We start from the raw sequence: 7333 nt of genomic DNA, 5'->3' as shown, positions 1-7333 counted from the left end.
TCAGTGACATGTTTTTTATTTCTCTTCTCTTTTGTCTTTAGATCACATACAGGACCACCATGATTTTATATTAAGTGGTCACAGTAGACAGAGTCACCAAGCAGGTTGAAAACCTACAAACAAATGACAAAATTAATTACAAATTCCAATCTACTTTTTCAAGTTGATGAACAAACAAACTTTCCTCAACACGTTCGATTCATTCTTCTGAAAGCAAGTTCAATGATTTAATATACAACTCATACCAGTGGTGTCTCTGCAGGAGCTTGAAGCTGAGTTCTTTGTTTGAAGGGTACATACTGAACACAGGTGTGCCCGGTTACTTTATAAGCTCCTGAAGGCCTGAATGAGAGAGATGGGTGCGCTTGATTTTCTGTGAGGCGTGTGCCAGTTGGGTGGAGATGGTAATGCACTCAAATACATCAATCGCTGTTTTAACTTAACACCTCCCACTTGAGCTCCTGGTTTTGAACCCAAGGAGGTCACACCTCTTTTCCTTCACCAGGTCCTGTCCCTGCAGGGTTTTCTTGTTCTTCTACAGGCAATAATACAACAATGCGCCTGACATCTCTATGAAGTATTGTCGAGGGAATCTTCATTTGAAGTTTTCTTCTCATCCTCCTTGTTTGTCCTCCTGCTTTCACAAGTGGTACAGGGTAACTTGGATAAGTTCGTACATGCACATCTCTTACAGTCCCCGTTCCATCACTGTTTACACTGATCACTCTGCCAAGTTTATATTGACTTCTCAGAGCATTTTGGTCTGCAAGCCAAATGATGTCTCCGACAGCGACATTTCGCTTCTTTGAATGCCATTTGCTTCTGACAAACAAATTTGGTCCAGCTAGTTGACTCCATTTTTTCCAGAATCTGTCCACTTCTGTTTGGATGAACATTAATCTCTTCAGTGGATAACTTTTAAAGTCAAATCCACAGTTATCACTTTTTGGACTAGCTCTTCCAAGCAGCAGAGAGTTTGGTGTGATGTAGCTTATGCAGTCTTCTCTACTTTGAGTTCTTGCATCTATTGGCCTTTCATTAGCTAGATTAGCTGCCATATACAGGAATGTTTGAAATTCACTCCATGTGAAAACTCCATCTGATCCTAGATTATGCAATGCTTGCTTGACTATCTTTACAGCTGCTTCTGCTGCCCCATTCCTATGGGGGGAGTCTGCGGGATGCATTTTCCAGCTCCACTCAGTTCCATGTTTTAAAGCTTCCTGTTGAATTTTCTCTTTGTTTAGTTGATCCAAAAACAGATAAAGATCAGCCAGGACAGGTTTGGCTCCAATAAAGTTTCTTCCACCATCTGACCATAATTTCCTGGGATGTCCTCTTAAGGCTGTAAATCTTTGGTATGCTAACAAGAATCCTTCACTCGACTGATCACTCACAAGATCTGTGTGAATAGCTCTAGATGACATGCAACAGAAGATGATACCCACACTTTCAGTTTAACTCTTCTCCGGGTCTCATCCCTCACTTCATAGGGACCAAATAGATCAATGGTAGTAAACTCAAATGGTCTGGCAGGCTGTGTTCGTTCTGGTGGAAGATCACCCATTATCTGCTCACATCTTTTTGCTCTGTTTTTCCTACATGTTACACAATTATCCACAACTTTCTGGGCCAATCTTCTGCCTCTCACCACCCATGCTTTTTTTCTCATCTGGAGTAATGTTCCAGCAATGTCTTCGTGATTTACTTCATGAGCTTCAAGAGCAACCAATGTGGATACCCATGAGTCAAAGGGCAAAATGGGGACAACTTTTTTGTCTTCATTAAAGGATTGAATACGACCCCCACAAACCTGAAGTCCAGAATCTTGTTCTTTAAACACAACTAATCTGTTTAAAGTTGTGTCATGGAACGAAGTACTCTCTTGAGCAGCCAGGAAAACATCTTTCATTGCATTCTCACACTCTTTAACACTAAGCCTGGGATGGATGGTTGGCTGTTTGACATCTGTTGAAATTTTTACTTTCACTTTTTTGCCACTTTGCTGGCTTTCCAAAGTGAGTTTCCAGTTTCCGATAGCTCTTCTCACCCATGCAATAACTCTGACTAGTTTAGAAAGACTACTGTATCTTCTCTCTTGAATTAGTTGCTTGGCAATGAATGTAAGAGGAGAGATTTTGAGCTGACTACCCCTTTCTTTACACTCTGCAGCTTCTAAAGGATTCTTTGTCACACCTTCACACATTTTTTCTTTAATTTGCTTAGACTGTGCTCTGGTCGTCACTGCTGAGAAAGTTTTTCTTTGGAGCTTTGCAACACTTTCTTTTGCACATATAGCAATGTCTTTGGCTGATCTCATCGGCCATTGATCAATAGGTTGCAACAGGAACTTTGGTCCATTTTGCCACTGTGAGTCCTCTTGGAGGTGCTCAGGACATGTTCCTCTTGATGTAATGTCTGCGACATTGAGATCACCTGGGATCCACCACCAATCTGCAACTGGCCCAGCTTTCTGTATTTCACCGACTCTGTTGGCAAAGAAAGTTTGGTACCCATAGCTGTTGCGCTGAATGGCTCCTAGCACAGTTTGGCTATCCAGAAAATGGAACCAGCCTCCAATCTCCATTCTGCTGTGTTTTTCAACATACTTTCTCAGACGAGCTGCAAACACTGCACCACAAATCTCTGCTTTTACAGGTTCTCCCTTCTGGTCAAGTGGAGTGAGTTTTGCTTTGGATTCTACAAGTCTCACTTGGATCCCTTGCTCTGTTTCCCATCTGAAGTATAGAATTGCACCATAACTTTTGTCACTCCCATCAGAAAAAGTTATCCCTAGGGGCTTTCCAATCCAACTGATTGGTGTTAAACTCCTGTGAAATTTAATCTGGCCCAGGCGCACATACTCCTGGAACAATTCAATGGCTTCATTTCTAAGCTCATCAGAAAGTGCTTGATCCCACGTGTCACCTGCTTTGCCTGCAGTTCTGGTTTCTTGGAAAGCCTTTCTAACAAGAATGGCTCCTTTCTGTTTGGTGGGTGTGACTAGGCCAATGGGATCAAAAAGGCTAGCTACTTGGCTAAGGAGTTCTCTCCTAGTGAGAGGATTTGGAGTATTTGCTCTCACTTCTCCTTCCTCTAGGTTTTGTCCCACCTTCATTTTTTTCCTTCTTTTTGAGAAGTTGATTGATGTCATCACATACAATTTATCCTCTTCTACCAGATATCCCACTCCCAAAGCCTTATTATCATCCTCTTTCATCTGATTGGGGAGTGTAAGGATTTTGTCTCTGCTAGGTAAGGACATTTTTTGCCTCCCACTTTGACCTGATAGGACCCATGGTTTCAAAAAGAATCCCCCAACTTTTAAGACCTCTTCCACCTTCTCAATGTGTTTGTGCAAAAGTTCTGGGTCATTGTCAGATGTTAAGATGTCATCAACATAACAGTCTTCTTCCAGGATCCTCCGCTCCTCTTTACAGCTGTCAAACATGGGCAGTTTTGCAGTCTCTCGCATTGCTACTTGGGCAATACATCCTGCAGGACGATCCCCAATGTTAACTCTGGTAATGGCAAACTCACCAATCTCCTCCTCTGAGCTGTCTCTCCAGAGGAACCTGTGTAGATGTCTCTCCAGGTCCTCTAGCCACACAGAGTTATACATCTTTTTGATGTCTCCCAAGGCAGCATGCAGACCCCTTCTGAACCTGAGTAGAACAGCACGAATAGGATTTAAAACATCAGGACCTTTCAGCAGAATATCATTCATACTTAGACCTTCAAATCTTTGACTGCTGTTCCATACTAAACGCACAGGAGTGGTTACAGAATGAGGATTTGGTGCCACCTGGTGGTTTACATACCATACTGGTCCTTTCCAGCCATTCAAAGTTTCTTCTGTTAGCTTTATTGCTGCTTTTCTTTGCACCATTTCATGCACCTGGTTTGCATAGACAGTTTTCCATTCAGGCTCTTTATTTAATCGTCTTTCTGTTTTTAAGAAAGTTGACTCAACACTTTTCCTGTTGTTGGGAAGACTAGTGGGTTCTACAATCCACGGATACTTTGCGTCCCAGTGGGGAGTATCACTGTGAGCATCTCCTTGCACATAAGTAAGACCTTGTTTAATTATTTCAAGTTCTTTCTCCTCCATTAATGTCATCTCTTTTCCACCTGGTTGACATGTCCCACAGCGACATCCACCACACTTTGGTTCACAAGCGGCCCCTATGCTCTCCCATTTCCACCAATCAATAAACTCTTTATTGGCAGTTGTATTTTTGCTTTCTGCTTTAACTTCTTTGAGATTGCAGATTTCTTCATACTTTACAGCAGCAGTGCGCATGGAACGAGCAAAGTGTGTTTCTGAACTGTGTGCTGCCACGTCGACGACTTCACAAAGATCTGGATGAGCTCCTCCCACGGTTATGCCGAGTGGACTGTTCCACAGGACCAGGTCTCCAACAACCTTGACTCTTTGAGGGGCCAGTCTGCCTTCTCTGTGGCTGATTAGTAGCTCAATGGTATCTGGTCTTTTGAGGTCCTCCAGGTCAACATCTGGGAAGAACTTTTGTAGCTGCAGTGGTTGAATGACTTTATGCACTTTAGCAATCTCACTGAGTCCATAACAAATGAGTTGGTGAGCTTTCACTGTCCCTTTGGGGGTTTTAACTCTCACTTTTAACAGGTATCTTCTTGTTCTAACTTTGACTGACATTCCCCCAACACCATGAACAACTAATGTTATATTCTCACCTTCTAGGTTCAATTTTTGAGCTGCTTGGTGAGTAATGTAATTAGTATCAGAAGCCAGGTCAATCAAAGTGCCAATTTTCTGGCCTGCATTTGCAGTAACTTCCAACAGCATTAGGATAACAGGTTGCTCTTTTAGTCCATATGACTCCATAAGACCAGGGACTTCACCCTTTATGTTGCTTGTTGATGCAGTCACATTTGAAAAGGCTTTTCTGCATTCCTCTGCTAGCTCTGGTGAAAGTTCAGCTATGAATTTCTCCTGTTCTTCTGTCAGTCTACTTTTCCATTTTGGCTTATCACCCCCAGCCTTTGTAAGTTCACCCTTTGGGCAAAGGAGGAAATGGTGATCTGAAAAGCTCCCTTTCTTACAATCTTTGTTCCTGCAAAGGTAAGTGCTTATACATCCAGCATCCTCTTCATGCTTTCTCAAACACCTTTTGCATGTTTTCAATGTCTTCACAATATTGAGCTTTTCAGCTACATTCATTGCTTTGAACTGTTTACAGAAGAATATCTTATCTCCATGTCTTGTGTCTCCACAAACAATACAGGCATGATTGGTTCTTGCGACTCGAGTAAAAGCATGTCGCCTCTCAAACTTCTTTTCAACTTTTTCACTCACTCCAAGTTGCTCTAGTTTTTCTAGAACTTCCTCCTGTGTCTTTAGAAATCTAAGAAGACTATCAAAATGATTAACTGGAGTTACTGCATTAGCAGGGTTAACCATAAAATCTAGCCAGTCTCTCTTTATAACATCAGGAAGTTTGCTCTCTAGAGATTTAATAACCAGAGGGTTTTTCATGGCTCCAATGTTTCCTAGCTCTGTTAAATCAACTAGAGCCTTTTCAATTTTCTGTATAAGATCTATCACCTTCCTTGGCTGGTTTGCTTTAAGGGGTGGGATCTTCTCAAGCTCTTCAATGATTTCTAAAGCAATACTTGACTTATCGCCATACCTATTTTCCATGACTCGGAACATATCCGCCGCAGTATCATACGCAGACAGGTGTAATTCATGACAGATCCTTTCATCTACACTATCCAATAACTGGAACTTTTTCACTTCAATTGAGCCACTTGGTTCTCCCTGCTTCTGCAGGCTTTCCCAGTCTTTCCTCCATCTGTGAAAGTTTCTTTTACAGCCATGAAATTTTGGTAGACAAATAGGTCTGATCTTTACAATGGGTGCAGATTGAGCTAGTAGAGGTAAAGATGCAAGATCTCCCTGAGCTGCATCTGATTTCCTCTTCTCCTCTGAAATTGTTTGTGCTATAGCAAACTGTGATTTTCTTGTTTGAAGTTTATTTTTCATCAATTTAATTTGTTTTATTCTGTCCTCTATACTGCCCCTTTCTTTTACTGGAATCCATATTTCCCAGGTCACAAAACCTTTAACAGATTCCTGGATCATATTCTCTACAAAGGACAGCTGCACTTCATATGCAGTTTTATTCACAGTCAAGACCTCTATGTCAGAAGCAACATTGCAAGCCTTTTCTGCCTCCTGGATTGCAGTATAGAGCCCATCTTGACCATATTTTTCCCACAAATTAGACTGAACTACTTGTTTGACTTCATCAAATTTTGATTCACAGTCATTAATAGTCTTTTCAAAATCAGCTTCTTGCTGTTTATCAAGCTCACCAGCTTCATCTTCCAGCTCTGCTAATAGTCCAGCTTTGTAATCATCATTTGAATCACTTACATGTCTGGCATCAGAGCTTAGCTTTTTGAACTCCTCTCGCAGTTCCATCTCTGTCATGTTGGCAGCTTTTCTGCTTAGGAAGTTTGCTTGCTTGGTGAAGGAAGATTTTGCCATGGTGCGATCCAGCTTCAATTGTTTCAGTGACTTTCCAAACATTTCTTCAGCCATTGTGAATTGTACAGCTGCGACGACCTGATGTCCTCCTTGAGTTAATCCGTCGAAGCCCTCCTTAATCAGGATTTCCTGGTCATCTGGTCAGTTGGTTTCCGACTGGTTTCCAATTGGTTTCCAATTGGTTTTGGACTGGTTTTCAACTGTCAAGTTTTCTGGTCTGCCCTAGCCTCCACAGCTTCTGCCCAAACTTGAAAAGGCTTGCTCCCATCAAAGAGACGCCGGAACAACTCATCTCAGTGACATGTTTTTTATTTCTCTTCTCTTTTGTCTTTAGATCACATACAGGACCACCATGATTTTATATTAAGTGGTCACAGTAGACAGAGTCACCAAGCAGGTTGAAAACCTACAAACAAATGACAAAATTAATTACAAATTCCAATCTACTTTTTCAAGTTGATGAACAAACAAACTTTCCTCAACACGTTCGATTCATTCTTCTGAAAGCAAGTTCAATGATTTAATATACAACTCATACCAGTGGTGTCTCTGCAGGAGCTTGAAGCTGAGTTCTTTGTTTGAAGGGTACATACTGAACACAGGTGTGCCCGGTTACTTTATAAGCTCCTGAAGGCCTGAATGAGAGAGATGGGTGCGCTTGATTTTCTGTGAGGCGTGTGCCAGTTGGGTGGAGATGGTAATGCACTCAAATACATCAATCGCTGTTTTAACTTAACAGTAACTTTTTGGCCAACTTGCAGAACACAAGAACATGGTGGGAAAATAAACAATCTACTGTGA

At 41.7% G+C, this 7333-nt stretch overlaps 1 long non-coding RNA gene across 1 annotated transcript; it reads right to left on the bottom strand.

Annotated features, from left to right (window-relative positions):
- LOC145554891 (uncharacterized) lies at positions 1–1440 on the bottom strand. The gene is made up of 2 exons (XR_014090931.1): positions 246–1440; positions 1–113 (listed from the first exon to the last, which is right to left on the bottom strand). It is a non-coding gene; the product is annotated as an uncharacterized LOC145554891 (long non-coding RNA).
- Between the last annotated feature and the right edge of the window lie 5893 nt (positions 1441–7333).

The sequence above is a fragment of the Poecilia reticulata genome, chromosome 14 (genome assembly GCF_904066995.2).
Source record: "Poecilia reticulata chromosome 14, P_reticulata-male-v2, whole genome shotgun sequence".
Classification (NCBI taxonomy): domain Eukaryota; kingdom Metazoa; phylum Chordata; class Actinopteri; order Cyprinodontiformes; family Poeciliidae; genus Poecilia; species Poecilia reticulata.
Note: the sequence above shows the minus strand (reverse complement) of the source record. Positions and strands in the feature narration are given on the sequence as shown.